General features: G+C 37.1%; 1 protein-coding gene across 2 annotated transcripts in view; it reads left to right on the top strand.

Moving 5' to 3' along the window:
* Positions 1–482: 482 nt before the first annotated feature.
* rbfox1 (RNA binding fox-1 homolog 1) overlaps positions 483–17,993 on the top strand; it is a 783,527-nt gene continuing 766,016 nt past the window's right edge. The window contains exon 1 of one of the 2 annotated variants that reach the window (XM_062036671.1): positions 483–534. The gene's annotated coding sequence lies outside the window, so the exon portion shown is untranslated. Of the gene's footprint in view, positions 535–12,835; positions 12,890–17,993 lie in introns of those variants that run through there. The other variant, XM_062036672.1, reaches the window with a different exon arrangement.

The following is a 17,993-nucleotide window of genomic DNA, read 5'->3' on the forward strand; positions in this document are numbered from 1 at the left end:
TGATTTGCAAATCATTGTATTCCGTTTATATTTACATCTAACACCATTTCCCAACTCATATGGAAACGGGGTTTGTATATATTCTACCAAGTCAGACCTACAATGTTATAATGTCCATTTCTCTGATGATGCAATTGTTGATGGCTGAAGTGCTGATGTCAACCAAACCTACCCCCCCCCCCCTCCACAACCCACCCCCAGGATTGTAAATAATGTAAATAATTCAATGTATATACTCTGATGATTAACTTGTGTGATGACTGCATTATGCTGATAGTATATATTACCAAAAACACACTAGGAACCAGTCTCCTAACCACCAATAAATAAACACGCTTAGACATTTAGTCTGAATGGGAATTGAATCATTTACTTTCTTTTATTTTGAAAATGCCGCCGTGTAGTTTCCGCCCCGCGGCCACAGCATGTCGAGCTTTACTGTTGTCACTCCGCTAAGGAGAGCCTGGGATTGCGCGCGCATCTCACTGGGAACCTACAGCACACGCCACGCAGTGTCAGGAGACGCACGGCCAGGTGAGTGGAACGATCTTTGTTTGCCCATAAAAGCTCTTTAAAAATTTTTTTTTTAGCCATCATTCATCTTCTCACCGTCATATCGTACAACTCTGAGGTGTGCGTTTCCCTGCCTGTTTTAGCTGAGGGTCTTGTGTGATTTATTGGACTTTGCAAAGAATTCCAGGTGTGGGAGTAAATGTCACCGAGGTTGTTTTTGAGTGGATGCTTTCTTTCAACTTTGGCTTCATCTTTTTTTTTTTTCTTTTTTTCTTTATCTGTACCTTGAGGCATTTTTTGCCTACAAAGCACCAACCACGGAGGTCCACATAGCCTTGTGGAATTATTCTACATATGCATACTGTGACGTCATTGTTTTCCCAGCTGGGGAAAGTTTCTATTTTTTTAAATATTCATTTTAATACTTCCGAATTTTCTCAAGTTTGCAAGTCAATGAAATCTTTATTTTTCAGGGTATTGTGAAGTGAAGTGAATTATATTTATATAGCGCTTTTTCTCTAGTGACTCAAAGCGCTTTACATAGTGAAACCCATGATCTAAGTAGGGCTGCAACAACTAATCGATTAAAATCGATTATTAAAATAGTTGCCGATTAATTTAGTCATCGATTCGTTGGATATATGCTATGCGCATGCGCAGAGTATTTTTTTATTTTTATTTTTTAATAAAATTTTAATTTTTTTTAAATTTTAATTATTATTATTATTTTTTTAAAATAAACCTTTATTTATGAACTGCAACATGTACAAACAGCTGATAAACAATAATCAAAATAAGTATGGTGCCAGTATGCTGTTTTTTCCCCAATAAAATACTGGATAGGATAGAAATGTAGTTTGTCTCTTTTATGCGATTATTAATCGATTAATCGAAGTAATAATCGACAGATTAATCGATTATCAAATGAATCGTTAGTTGCAGCCCTAGATCTAAGTTACATTTAAGCCAGTGTGGGTGGCACTCGGAGCGGGTGGGTAAAGTGTCTTGCCCAAGGACACAACGGCAGTGACTAGGATGGCGGAAGCGGGGATCGAACCTGGAACCCTCAAGTTGCTGGCACGGCCGCTCTACCAACCGAGCTATACCGCCCCGTTGTATTGAAAATAGCTGCGGTCTGTTAAAAAAATCGGTTCTGACGCATGATTGCAGCCATATGCAGACATACATTGTTGATATATAAGCATACTTGCCAACCTTGAGACCTCCAAATTCGGGAGATTTGGGGGGTGGGGTGGTAGGTTGAGGTGGGCGGGGCGGGGTTAAGGGGGGAGGAGTATATTTATAGCTAGAATTCACTTAAATTCAAGTGTTTCTTATATATATATATATATATATATACATATACATATATAAATAAATACTTGACTTTCAGTGAATTCTAGCTATATATATATGTATTTTATTATATATATATATATATATATATATATATATATATATATATATATATATATATATATATATATATATATATATATATATATATATATATATATATATATATATATATATATATATATATACATATAAATAAAATAAATACTTGAATTTATTTACACATATATACACACATAACACTCCTCTCTACTCATTGTTGTATTTGAAAGTGCAATGCTTTGCAGCCAGTAGCACAGCCTTTGAAGGAGCATAGGTATGGGCAGTGTAATATTCTGGGTTGGAGTCAATAACCAGGCGAGGTGACGAAGTTACGTCTCTTTACTTCATACTTCAGAACCCACTCCCACACTTGCCGTCAGGGTGCGCAATACAGCGTAAACCGTTGGCCAACCAAAAAGTAACCACAGGACACCATTGTGTTCTGTGCCTTGGGTCCGGCTGGAAATTGGAAAAAATTCGGGAGATGGGTTGTCCCGGGAGATTTTCGGGAGAGGCACTGAAATTCGGGAGTCTCCCGGGAAAATTCGGGATTGTTGGCAAGTATGCGTATAAGGGATGATAAATAAACATGAGCTAAGCCAGTGTTTTTCAACCTTTTTCGAGCCAAGGCACATTTTTTTCATTGGAAAGGCACACCACTAGCGGAAAACATAAAAAAATGAAACTCAGCAGCCGATATTGACAGTAAAAAGTCGTTCTCGCAATTGTTGGGTATAAATTCAAACCACAACCAACCATGCATCACTATAGCTCTTGTCTCAAAGTAAGTGTACCACCTGACACATCACGCCGTGACTTATTTTTTTTTTTTTTTGGGTGTTTTCCTGTGTTTTCTATTTTGTTGTTGATTGTCATGTCATGTACGGATATACTTTGTGGACGCCGTCTGCTGCTCCACACGCTGTAAGTCTTTGCGGTCGTCCAGCATTCTGTTTTTGTTTACTCTGCAGCCTGTTCAGTTTTAGTTTCGTTCTGCATAGCCTTCCCTAAGCTTCAATGCCGTTTCTTAGCGGCACTCGCCTTTTGTTTATTTTTGGTTTAAGCATTAGATACCTTTTTACCTGCACACTGCCTCCCGCTGTTTCCGACATCTACAAAGCAATTAGGTACCGGCTGCCACCTACTGATATGGAAGAGTATTACACAAAACTGAATTCTAAGTAAGATTAAATATCTCAAAAAAGGGTGATATTTGCTTATTTTCTGTCTAATAAGATAATTCTTCTCACTAAGCAGATTTTATGTTAGAGTGTTTTACTTGTTTTAAGGGTTTTGGTCCTAAATGATCTCAGTAAGATATTACAGCTTGTTGCTGAGATTTGATGAGCTATATTGAGTAAAACATGCTTGAAACTAGAATATCAACTGTTGCAAAGCTGTGTCATCAACACTCACAAGTATAAAACTACTTTTTTAAAGTAATCATTTCTTATTTCAAGCATGAAAAAAAAAAATCATGACTTTGACACAATTGTGTCTCATAATTAAAACAGATGACAGCCAAATGGACTTTGCTGTTTTATTTTCACTGAAACAATAGAAAATAGGTACTCATATAGTAGTACAGTTGGCACAGTACAGTAAACTGACAGTTAATATTTAAACATTTGACATTTCTAACAATTTTGAACAGAAATAGTTCATGCACATTCAGATAAATTCCTCAAAATTACAATTAAAACATTTTTGGCCGGGGGGCGGGCTGTATATATGCGCACTAATTGACTAAAAGAGCACGCACTTGCCGCGATGATGTCATGTTATCCATGGAAAAATGCATTTTTAGACCATATGATTTGCCTGAGCGGCTAGGAGACCCCGAGAGTAACAAGCGCTTGCCTTGTTGCCTTTCCATTAAGAACAATAAATTAGTTTTTAGTATAAGTTTGCTGGTTTCAAGAAATGTAATGCCGAGGGCTTATCATTATGTCAAGATAATGGCACTAGCATTTACTTCATTTAAGAATGTTTTTCAACATATTGAGCAAAAAGGTCTCTTTTTTTTCTACCAAGAAAAGTACACTTGTTATTAGTGAGAATATACTTATTTTAAGGTATTTTTGGGTTCATTGAGGTTAGCTAATTTTACTTGTTTTGGAAAGTTTTGACAAGCTGAATTTTCTTGTTCTATTGGCAGATAATTTTGCTTAGTTCAAATAAAATACCCTTAATTTTTTGTATTTTTTTTCTTGTTTTTGAACACTGACTTTTTGCAGTGTACATAGTGGTTGAAAAACACTGAGCTAAGCTACCCTTCTTTTGGTCCCCTTGTTTATAGTTTTGTAAAAATATTTTTATGCTATTTGCGTTGAGCCTTAAATTAAATAGATGCATGTTTTAGATCAGTGGTTCTTTTTTTCTTATTCCTTTCATGAAAATGCAAATATACAAGCCATGTACAGTTCACACTTTCATTGTTGTTTTTGTTGATCAGAAAGGAGTAGATGGAAGAATAATATTCTTATATTTATCTGCCCCTTTTTTTTTTTTCCAAACAAATTATTTACATGACTTTACCACTGTTCCCTCCACCGACACCCGAACTCCAACATACTTTTTTAATTTTCGTTTTAAGCATTTTCACAATGACACGTCCCAATCAAAAATCAGTTTGACGTAATTCCGGTTGTCTCTTTTTGTAACTCTTTTTAAATTAAACTCAAACTATAACCTGCTACCCAAGAATAAACAACACTTATTCTCAACAAAAGAGGAGAAATATAATCTTAGAGAAAAATATAATTTAAAACATTTGTACGCACGTACAACTAGGGATGATGTTTGATAAGAAATTATCGAGTTTGAGCCCATTATCGAATCCTCTTATCGAACCGATTCCTTATCGATTCTCTTATCGAATCCAGATAGGTTGTTGTATATGGAAAAAAACACAATATTTGGTTTAACAAAAGCTCACTTTTATTTTATAAGCAAACAATTAAATAAATAAATAAATATTGACTGTTGTTACCCAAAGTATATTAAGTGGGATTTTTTAGAAAAACAAATATATACAGTAACACAAAAACAACCTGTCTCTGTGATCACTATAGGTGTATAGCCATGCCTTGAGGCGTTTTTTTCCGGTCCATTATTTTTTCTGCTTGTGTGACATCACAGGAAATGACGTAGCTCAGTCTAATGACTGAGCTACTTCATTTCCTGTGATGTCCCACAGGGCATTTCTTGTGGGACGGTATTCGTTCCCTGGGATTCGAATAAAGAACCAACTCTTTTTCTTTACTATAGTGGCCTCATTAACGGGAACCAGTTCTCAAAAAGGGATTCGAGTCCATGGAATCGGTTCTTTTCTTATCGAACGATTCTTTTCTTATCCAACAACCGGGAGAACTGGTTTCGAACATCATTCCTACGTAAAACACTTAAGACCTTCAGTGTATCAGTATGTGGAATTAAATTATGGAATGGATTAAACCAGTGGTTCTTAACCTGGGTTCGATGGAACCCTAGGGGTTCGATGAGTCGGGCTCAGGGGTTCGGCGGGGGTCAAGACACACCCGACTCATCGTGTAAATAAAAACTTCTCCCTATCAGCGTATTACGGATACGGCAACAGCAGAAGTCAGACTGATTTGCAGGTGTGTAATTTGTTGTGAGTTTATGCACTGTGTTGGTTTTGTTGTTTGAACAAGGTGATGTTCATGCACGGTTCATTTTGGGCACCAGTAATAAAACATGGTAACACTTTAGTATGGGGAACATATTCACCATTAATTAGTTGCTTATTAACATGCATTAGTAACATATTTTGTCTTAAATAGTCATTATTAAGTACTTATTAATGCCTTATTCGGCATGGCCTTATTATAAATCTAACCCTCTAACCCTGGCCCTAACCCTAACCAAATAACTCTAAATTAAGTCTTTGTTACTTAGAATATGTTCCCCCCCATACTAAAGTGTTACCAAACAACGTTTTATTTTTCACTAAAGAAGGGTTCGGTGAATGCGCATATGAAACTGGTGGCGTTCGGTACCTCCAACAAGGTTAAGAACCACTGGATTAAGCAAATAAATCAAACAATGTACTAATATAAGCCACTCTAAATTTAAAGTGTTTACAAAGTACAAAGAAGAAGAACCATGATAAACATTCTGAATTTATTTCATCCATCCATTCATTTTCTAGATAATCTTACTTATCTCACTATATGAAATACAACTTACTTCACCAATTATTATTTAATTATTCATTTATTAGGGTCCGCCCTGTACCCTGTATAAAGGACTCCTTTGTACATGGACAAAGGACACTATTGTTATTGTAAGGTTTATTATTATTATTCCGCAGCTTTGCGCACTACTTTGCCCCCCTTAACATGCTTAAAAACTCACCAAATTTGACACACACATAGAAAAACGTGCCCCAACCACTTTAGTAAAAAAACCTAAAAAAAATTGCGCTCTAGCGCCCCCTAGGAAGAAAACTGCCTGTAACTCCCATTACGAATGTCGTAGAGACATGAAACAAAAACTTCCATGTAGGTCTCACTTAGACCTACATTTCATAATTTAACATCCTCGGGCAAAAACCAACAGGAAGTTGGCAATTTCCCCTTCAAGACAAAAAATGACTAAAAACACTCATTTTTGCCTCTTTGAGCTGTAATTTGACCCCTTTAAAATACTTCAAAACTCACCAAACTTCTCACACACATCAAACAAACAAAACTCCAAAACTCAAAATTGCGCTCTAGCGCAATTTTTGAATAAAACAGAGACAAAACTGCTTCTCAGAGGAAAACACAGACAAAACGGCTTGTAACTTCCGTTAGGAACGTCTTAGAGACATGAAACAAAAACCTCTACGTAGGTCTCACTTAGACCTACGTAGAGGTCGATTGACATCCTTCAGCAAAAATCAACAGAAAGTTTGCTATCCCTCCTTCAAAACAAATTTTTTGTTTAATCCGGTCACCAAACATCAAACATTATCTCCTCTGAGCGCGTTTGTCGTTTCGGCTTCAAACTACTACAGGAGAGAGATTGAACCTTTCTGATTAAAAGTTGACGACGCTGTTTTGGAAGGTGCTACCGTTTTGATTTTACGAGCCTTCAAAGACCCGCTGCGCTGATGCTTCTCCGCTGCCTATAATGACAACGTGAAATGGAATTATTTATTTTTTGTCCTCAAAATTCTACACACAATACCCTATAATGACAATGTGAAATGGATCCGCTGCTGTGATTTTACGCGCCTTCAAAGAAAACCACCACTGTGCCGCGACACCTAGGAAAAAGACACAGACACAACTTCCTCTAACTCCCAGTACGAATATCGTAGAGACATGAAACAAAAACCTCGATGTAGGTCTCACTCAGGACTACCACTGGACAAAAATATTGGGACACTTAGGACTAGCACCTGCCAAAATGCGGACCCGACCAACGCTGCTTGCAGCTTTAATTTTTAATGTTATTACTTATGGAGTACATTGTGAATAAATTGAGAACAGGCAGTGAGCAAAAGTTTTATCAACTTACTTTCACGACAGGAAAACAATGTAATGCAACAATAAAGCCAACGTTATTTGTCAGTCCAAGATGGACTAAAATTCCAAGTTTCATCATGTACTTTGCGTTTCGGGGGTTTTGAGTTCTCACGAACCGGTGCCACTCACTTTCACAACAAAAGCAATGCATCGTGGGTCGCCTGTTGCTAGGTTACGCAGTGTTGCATTCATTGTCTTTCCTACGATTTTATGGGGGTCCCACGAATGTTTAGTTTTGTTTTGTTTTTTTGCTGAACCACACGCAGTCTGGTCCATTTGGGGATGGCTCCTGTGGCCCCCCCGGGCCGCTAATTGAGTAGGTCTGCTGATGCTGTTCCACGCACAGCACTACCAGGGGTCGGGGTGGGGGGGAATTGATATCAGGTATAAATTTACAAGATATCGATCAATAATTCATTAAATTGTTGTTTTTACCCAGCCTTATTACTCATGCAACCCGAGCTGGGGATTAAACCCACGCCTCTGCCAGTAAAGGTAGGGATTAACAGAGGACTTGGTGACAGTGCAGGAAATTATAATTATATTGATATTTTACAAACTACCGTATTTTAGCCGCTACTTTTTTCCGACTCTTTGAACCCTGCGGCTCAAAAAATGGTGCGGCTAATTTATGGATTTTTCTTCGCTAACGGCCAAATAGTTTTCATATAAGACCGACGGGTATACATCTGCAGCTATATATAAATATATATATATACATATATATTTATATATATATATATATATATACAGTCGTAGTCAAAAGTTTACATACACTTGTAAAGGACATAATGTCATGGCTGTCTTGAGTTTCCAATGATTTATACAACTCTTATTTTTTTGTGATGTAGTGATGGGAGCACATACTTGTTGGTCTCAAAAAACATTCATGAAGTTTGGTTCTTTTATGAATTTATTATGGGTCTACTGAAAATGTGAGCAAATGTGCTGGGTCAAAAGTATACATACAGCAATGTATGTATATGGCAAGTTTCACTGCAAGAAGGCGCTTTTGGTAGCCATCCACAAGCTTCTGGTCGAATTTTTGACCACTCCTCTTGACAAAATTGGTGCAGTTCAGCTAAATTTATTGGTTTTCTGACATGGACTTGTTTCTTCAGCATTGTCCACACGTTTAAGTCAGGACTTTGGGAAGGCCATTCTAAAACCTTCATTGTAGCCTGGTTTAGCCATTCCTTTACCACTTTTGACGTGTGTTTGGGGTCATTGTCCTGTTGGAACACCCAACTGCGCCCAAGACCCAACCTCCGGGCTGATGACTTTAGGTTGTCCTGAAGAATTTGGAGGTAATCCTCCTTTTTTCATTGTCCCATTTACTCTCTGTAAAGCACCAGTTCCATTGGCAGAGAAACAGGCCCAGAGCATAATACTACCACCACCACCATGCTTGACAGTAGGTATGGTGTTCTTGGGATTAAAGGCCTCACCTTTTTTCCTCCAAACATATTGCTGGGTATTGTGGCCAAACAGCTCAATTTTTGTTTCATATATATATATATATATATATATATATATATATATATATATATATATATATATATATATATATATATATATATATATATATATATATATATATATATATATATATATATATATATATATATATATATATATATATATCCCAATTAGGCTCACTACAGGACAGGTACTTTTGTTGCTAAATACGGGGTGATTCTGTTCTGCATGAGTCTGTTGTCAACACTAGTTGGTGCCCTTCTCTGAAATAAAGATTAAGCCACAATAGTCTATGAAATATCTCAAAAGGAAAAGTGACATACAAACTAGAAATGTCCGATAATGGCTTTTTTACCGATATTCTGATATTGTCCAACTCTTAATTACCGATTCCGATATCAATTGATACCGATATATACAGTTGTGGAATTAACACATTATTATGCCTAATTTTGTTGTGATGCCCCGCTGGATGCATTAAACAATGTAACTTTGGTGGTACCGGGGGGTGTATATTGTAGCGTCCCGGAAGAGTTAGTGCTGCAATGGGGTCTGGGTATTTGTTCTGTTGTGTTTATGTTGTGTTACGGTGCGGGTGTTCTCCCGAAATGTGTTTGTCATTCTTGTTTGGTGTGGGTTCACAGTGTGGCGCATATTTGTAACAGTGTTAAAGTTGTTTCCACGGCTACCCTCAGTGTGACCTGTATGGCTGTTGATCAAGTATGTCTTGCATTCACTTATGTGTGTGGAGAAGCCGCATATATTATGTGACTGCAGTGTTTCCCATAAACTGCCAAGATACCTGTGGCGGTAGGGGCGTGGCTATGGGCGTGGTCACCATGACATCATCGAGTAATTTGCATAATATACTACAATGATATGATTTTCTCTAAAAAGGCTAAAAAAATGTATACTTACTAATTAATAATAACAGTTTTGTTTTAAACGTCCATCCATCCACCCATCCATTTTACAATATAATTACAACACTTTATGTACATATTTATATACAGATTTGAACAATAAGTTATTCACTGAAATATATTTATTAATTGTGGTTCTTACAAAAAATATATCTTGTAAAATATAAAAGCTAAAATGTCTCTTAAAGCTCTGCCCCTTTAATTAGTGCATACTAAATAATTTAACTTTAGCCTACTATTAGAACCATATTATTTACCAGCAACATAAAGTGAAACAGAGGCAGAGGTGTCCTGCCACAGTCAGTAACAAATAAACAGAAAACAGTAGTGGTCAAATACAAATTAGGCAACAAGACAAGTATCCTACACTTCTCTTTTGTAAAGTAAATATGAACAGCCTAAATGGGCATCTACATCAACTATATGATTTGCCTGAGAAGCTGGACAGAACAAAAAAAACAAAACATTTTTTTTTTTTCTGGAGCTTATTGGCGGGTCAAGTCAGCTGTATGTTTACAAAAATGAGGAAAACCATGTCTGGCAGACAATACAAGTCCCGGTCCTCATGCAACAAGATGAAGGCAATCTTTTATCCCTCATTATTCATATATTTGTTGTTTCCAAGTCGACAAAAGCACACACGACTTCCTCTCTCCTTCAATTTCGCCTGAAGGGGTACACCCCCCCACATCCTGCTATCTTCGAGGAAGCAGCAGATATTTCTCATCTTTTTTTTTTAATTCCATCGCCCTCTTTAATCCGCCAGCGAGTGATTAAAATGTGCCTGCTGCTACCAAAGAGGGACGTGGCGGCAGCAGCTGAGCTCAGAGGATGCCACTTTTTATTTGTATTTATTTAAAAAAAAAAAGTGGCCTAACAAAAACAACATTTACCACAAGCCGACCATGGCATCATCGATAAACATGGGTGTAGGACATGTATTTAAAAAAAAAAAGAAGAAGAAGGAGGAGCTTGACATGTTACCAAATAGGGCTGGCCGATACACCTGAAAACTATATCACAATATACGTTCTTTATATGGATCGATATCGATAATAATTGATACTTCTTATGACTTATTAAAGCCTGACAATAAATACAGTTAAAAACAATTTGCAACTAAGGTAAATACAATAAACTCAATTTGAAGGTAGTTGCAGATTCGAGACACTAGATGGCAGTAGTGTATAAGCTGTTTAACACTAGGCAGAGTAGTTTGGGAAGCAACTAATTCAACGGACACATTAGGATAGGATAGGATAGGACTTTATTGTCATTGCACAAGTACAATGAAACTATGTTCTCAGCACAAACCCGTTCAAGATTAGACAAACAAACAGTGCACAGGGTTACAGAACAGGAACGCTGATAGGTCGCCAAAGGCGCCCCGTAAAAGATAAGAAAAAGGTAAAACGCTGGGGAAGAAGATGAGTAAAACAATACAATCTAGACTGGGCTCCTAAGGGGGCCTAGTCTAGAGTGGGGAAAAAACCTCCATGCAATGCACACATAAACATGTTACATTTAATCACGACAACTCGTAACAGAAACGCGGGGAGTTGGGGCCCTGGAGGTCGACTGCTGCTATGAAGCGCGGCCAGCCGTCCATCACCCCGAGGGGAAACAAGCGGTGGTGAATGCGTGGGGTGGGGGAGGGTGTGTGTGTGTGTGTGTGTATGTGCCCATTGTCTTGGGTGTGATGATGAAATGTTCATAGGCTGGGGCCGTTCTGCATGCAAGCAAAAGTTCGACTCCAGGTGTCGTTGAGGAGGGAGGGAGGTCAAAAGCGTCCATCATTGAGGTGTCCTCGGGGGTGTTTTCAGAACAGCCTGTTCCTGTTTTTCACAGCGTCAAGGCCATTCGAGCGAGTCAAATCGTAGATTAGGATGTTTGTTTTCCGCGAGCAGACATTACAATGACTTGTCTGTTTTATTCGTCCATGCTGGCCTTCATATTAAATTTTTCCTTTTCAGCAAGCTTCTCCATGATGTGATCCATCTTGCCATTCAGTTCAGAAATCGCCACAGTCTGTGATCCCACAGCCCGGCCCAAACCATCCATTGCGACGAACAGCCTTTGGGCTCCCTGAGTGGCTGCCATCGTCTTACGAATTTGACGATACACCAGAGCAATGCCCAGCCCAATCAGCAGGTGCCCCGCGATCACGGTTCCAAATAGTTAGATGTCTTCCACGTCCTCGATGGAAAGGACTTAGAGGCACATGATTCTCCATTTATCCCAGGAATCTCTCACGTACCCCGCAGCAATGGTTCCATCAGGGCAGCCAGGCTCCCCAGAACCTCTTTTCCTCGTCGAAAAGATTTTGTCAATTGCGTTGAGAGTCCAGTTGATCATTTCCATGTCTGATGTTTAGATTTGGAGGACAGCGCAAAGAAAGAGGCTTCAAAAAAGTTCAGACAAGACAAAACAAAGAGAGAAAGCAGGGTAAAGAAGGGATCGGAAAAAAATGCGACCGCCCTCACCAGAGGCAAGACAGAAAGAGATTACATATGTAGTAGAATTTCTGACCTTTGAACTATATTTCATGTCTATTAAGAATGTCTGCTCATTTCATTTCTCTTCTATTTTATACCGTTGAATAGACCAGATGTAGGACAACGTTCAATATGAAGTCGTGCCGACTAGTCTACAAAATGTTTTGATTGTCTAAGCATGACTAAGGGATTCAAGGATGTTGCAAAACAAACATGTCGAAAACAACGGGACCTTGGGGCATGGGGAAACAGATAAAAATGGCCAGGAGACCAGGACTCTGGGAGATTGATTGATTCGTGCGTCCTCCGGAGGACGGTTGTTGACAGCTCAATCCGACTTGTAATGGGTAAATACATTTTTTGTACTGAATTCACTTTTGTTGCTGTTTAAGCTTCGGACAATCCACTACACATACATTATAACCAACAAAACTGAAGACAAGTTTCTGTTATTGAGTTGATATATTACAGTTTCTCTTCTCACTCCATGCAGAGAATCCACACCGAGACAAAAAGACGGCGCAACCAAAGTTGGTAGTTGATACTGGTACGTGACTGGCTGTTAGTGTGTCCCTCCCAATGTACTGTGAATACTGTTTGTTAACTGATTGTAAATATCGATATATATATATTATCGAACGCATTAGATATTGATATCGATTGTATTTTTCGCAATTTATAATGATATCGCTTTATCGGCCCAGCCCTACTACCAGCTTGATACTCATGACTCCCAAGTCTATAAAACCATTGCAACATCACTAGAAAGCATTTTTTTTAATCCAAGGAGTGAGGATTATTCTGAATTTACCTGCTTAAGAAAAGCAAATGTGATGAAAGATACAACCATCCTATCAGTGGGCACCCCAGTGATAGCGGACATCGTAAGTCGCTGTTTTATGTTCTTATATGAAACTTTTAGCTGTGGTGCTACATGATAATGCGGCAAGGTTCTCACGAAGTCTGTCATTCAACACAGAAAGTGCTGTCGGGGTTGCTGACGTTGATTTCACAAAACGCACAGCAACGGACGCTACTGTTGCTGTGCGCTCTGTGAAATCAGTGCACCCAGGGAAGAAGTTACGATACTGCTTAAAATGACAACGATACTGTAAGTATCATGAATGTACCTGCCACTACATTCCATAAGGGTGTATAGTATTGGAGGGTTGTTTTTATAGGCGGGGAAACTCATTGCATTGTTAGCCGCCTTTTACTAGCAGTATTTTACTATTTAGAATGCACAGAAAAGGGAACGACACGGGCCACTCAAGTACATTTACGGAGTTGTCCTGAAGCCATGTTTTTTTAATATCTTGGCCGTGAGTTTAGGGTTGTAGTCCTGCTGAAAGATGAACCCGGTTTCTTACCAAGATCTGTGACTAGACACAATCCAGTCTAGGATGTCTACAGACAATTCTTTTGACTTTATTCTTGTTTTGTGCTCTGCCATGCACTGTCAAGTGTGGGACCTACATATATAGACAGGTGTGTGCCTTCCAAAATCATGTCCAACGTCTCAAGGATGATCAGTAGAAACATGATGCACCTTAGCTCACTTTCGAGCTTCCTGGCAAAGGCCGTGAATACTTACGTTAATGATTTTTTTTATTTTTAATACATTTGCAAAAAAAAAAAAAAAAAAAAGTCAGGTTCAAACACTGATGATATCTATTAAACAAGACAAGAAGCAAGGAATTAAACAGAGACAGAATTCAATTTGGCTCAATGAGGAGAAACGCGTACACCTGTACCCTTGTACAGTGTTCCACGCTCTGACGTAAGATTGTATGTCGCCTCTTTTATTTGGACTTTCCCTGGCTACATGGCAACAGCTGTTTCTAAGGGAAGGGGGTCGTAAACAGGTGCTGCCTTTGGCCACAAAACAGTTAAAAGAAAAGGTCGCCTGGAGGAGAGTCTGGTCCTTTGTAGTTTTCGGGTCAAGACAACATCTTTCTGTGGATTACAATACATCAAAACAACAGAAAACTTTCATGTTGCTTCCCATCCTACACAGTGGAGTTTTACAAGCCTTCTTCTTGGTAGGATCAAAGACAGCTTTTGTCCTCTCGCCGGGAACACTTTTTTTTTTGACAACGTTTATTCCATGTCAGGTTGTGATGTTGATTTGACCATTGAATTTTGGTCATTTCCCGACCAAAATTCTACAACACAAATACAACATTGAAACAACATACTTTTTAACGACGTTATTTAATATCAGGTTTCAACTTTGATTTGACCATTGAATTTTGGTCATTTCCCAACTAAAATTCCACATCATAAAACAACATTGAAACAACATACTTTTTGACGATGTTTATTCAATGTCAGGTTGTTACCTTGATTTGACCATTGAATTTTCATAATTTTCCAACCAAAATTCTACAACTTAAAACAACGTTGAAACAACATGCTTTTTGATGACGTTATTCAATATCAGGTTGTGACCTTGAATTTGACCATTGAATTTTGATCATTTCCCAACCAAAATTCTACAACACAATCACAACGTTGAAACAACATACTTTTTGACGACGTTTATTCAATATCAGGTTGTGATGTTGATTTGACCATTGAATTTTGATCATTTCCCAACCAAAATTCTACAACACAAATACAACGTTGAAAAAACATACTTTTTGACAATGTTTATTCAATGTCAGGTTGTTACCTTGATTTGACCATTGAATTTTCATAATTTCCCAACCGAAATTCTACAACTTAAAACAACGTTGAAACAACATGCTTTTTGATGACGTTATTCAATATCAGGTTGTGACCTTGAATTTGACCATTGAATTTTGATCATTTCCCAACCAAAATTCTACAACACAAATACAACATTGAAACAACATACTTTTTAACGACGTTATTCAATATCAGGTTTTGACTTTGATTTGACCATTGAATTTTGGTCATTTCCCAACCAAAATTCTACAACACAAATACAACATTGAGAAAACATACTTTTTAACGAGGTTATTCAATATCAGGTTTTCACTTTGATTTGACCATTGAATTTTGGTCATTTGCCAACCAAAATTATACAACACAAATACAACGTTGAAACAACATACTTTTTGACGACGTTTATTCAATGTCAGGTTGTGATGTTGATTTGACCGTTGAATTTTGGTCATTTCCCAACCAATATTCCACAACACAAATACAACATACTTTTTGACGACGTTTATTCAATGTCAGGTTGTGACTTTGATTTGACCATTGAATTTTGGTAATTTCCCGACCAAAATTCTACAACACAAATACAACATTGAAACAACATACTTTTTAACGACGTCGTTATTCAATATCAGGTTTTGACTTTGATTTGACCATTGAATTTTGGATAATTTCCCAACCAAAATTCTACAACTTAAAACAATGTTGAAACAACATGCTTTTTGATGACGTTATTCAATATCAGGTGGTGACCTTGAATTTGACCATTGAATTTTGATCATTTCCCAACCAAAATTCTACAACACAAATACAACATTGAAAAAACATACTTTTTAACGACGTTATTCAATATCAGGTTTTGACTTTGATTTGACCATTGAATTGTGGTCATTTCCCAACCAAAATTCTACAACACAACACAACGTTGAAACAACATACTTTTTGACAACGTACTTTTTGACAACGTTTATTGACAACGTCAGGTTGTGATGTTGATTTGACCCTTGAATTTTGATCATTTCCCAACCAAAATTCTACAACACAAATACAACATTGAAAGAACATACTTTTTAACAACGTTATTCAATATCAGGTTTTAACTTTGATTTGACCATTGAATTTTGATCATTTTCAAACCAAAATTCTACAACACAAATACAACATTGAAAAAACATACTTTTTGATGACGTTATTCAATATCAGGTTTTGACTTTGATTTGACCATTGAATTTTGGTCATTTCCCAACCAAAATTCGACAACACAACACAACGTTGAAACAACGTACTTTTTGACAACGTTTATTCAATGTCAGGTTGTGACGTTGATTCGACCATTGAATTTTGGTCATTTCCCAACCAATATTCTACAACACAAATACAACGTTGAAACAACATGCTTTTTGACGACGTTTATTCAATATCAGGTTTTGACTTTGATTTGACCATTTAATTTTGGTCATTTCCCAACCAAAATTCTACAACACAAATACAACATTGAAAAAACATACTTTTTGATGACGTTATTCAATATCAGGTTTTGACTTTGATTTGACCATTGAATTTTGGTCATTTCCCAACCAAAATTCGACAACACAACACAACGTTGAAACAACGTACTTTTTGACAACGTTTATTCAATGTCAGGTTGTGACGTTGATTCGACCATTGAATTTTGGTCATTTCCCAACCAATATTCTACAACACAAATACAACGTTGAAACAACATGCTTTTTGACGACGTTTATTCAATATCAGGTTTTGACTTTGATTTGACCATTTAATTTTGGTCATTTCCCAACCAAAATTCTACAACACAAATACAACATTGAAAAAACATACTTTTTGATGACGTTATTCAATATCAGGTTTTGACTTTGATTTGACCATTGAATTTTGGTCATTTCCCAACCAAAATTCGACAACACAACACAACGTTGAAACAACGTACTTTTTGACAACGTTTATTCAATGTCAGGTTGTGACGTTGATTCGACCATTGAATTTTGGTCATTTCCCAACCAATATTCTACAACACAAATACAACGTTGAAACAACATGCTTTTTGACGACGTTTATTCAATGTCAGGTTTTGACTTTGATTTGACCATTGAATTTTGGTCATTTCCCAACCAAAATTCTACAACACAAATACAACATTGAAAAAACATGCTTTTTGACGACGTTTATTCAATATCAGGTTTTGACTTTGATTTGACCATTGAATTTTGGTCATTTCCCAACCAAAATTCTACAACACAAATACAACATTGAAAAAACATACTTTTTGACGACGTTATTTAATGTCAGGTAATTGATTTGACCATTGAATTTTGGTCATTTCACAACCAAAATTCTACAACACAAATACAACGTTGAAACAACATACTTTTTTACGACGTTGTTCAATGTCAGGTTGTGACGTTGATTCAACCATTGAATTTTGGTCATTTCCCAACCAATATTCTACAACACAAAACAACGTTGAAAAAACATACTTTTTGACGACGTTTATTCAATGTCAGGTTGTTACCTTGATTTGACCATTGAATTTTGATAAATTCCCAACCAAAATTCTACAACTTAAAACAACGTTGAAACAACATACTTTTTGATGACGTTATTCAATATCAGGTTGTGACCTTGAATTTGACCACTGAATTTTGGTCATTTCCCGACCAAAATTCTACAACACAAAACAACGTTGAAACAACATACTTTTTGACGACGTAGTTAAATATCAGGTTGTGACGTTGATTCCACCATTGAATTTTGGTCATTTCCCAACCAATATTCTACAACACAAATACAACATTGAAACAACGTGCCCTTTCAACGACGTTTATTCAATATCAGGTTTTGACTTTGATTTGACCATTGAATTTTGGTCATTTCCCGACCAAAATTCTACAACACAAATACAACATTGAAACAACATACTTTTTAACGACATCGTTATTCAATATCAG

The sequence above is a fragment of the Entelurus aequoreus genome, linkage group LG25 (assembly GCF_033978785.1).
Source record: "Entelurus aequoreus isolate RoL-2023_Sb linkage group LG25, RoL_Eaeq_v1.1, whole genome shotgun sequence".
Lineage (NCBI taxonomy): Eukaryota > Metazoa > Chordata > Actinopteri > Syngnathiformes > Syngnathidae > Entelurus > Entelurus aequoreus.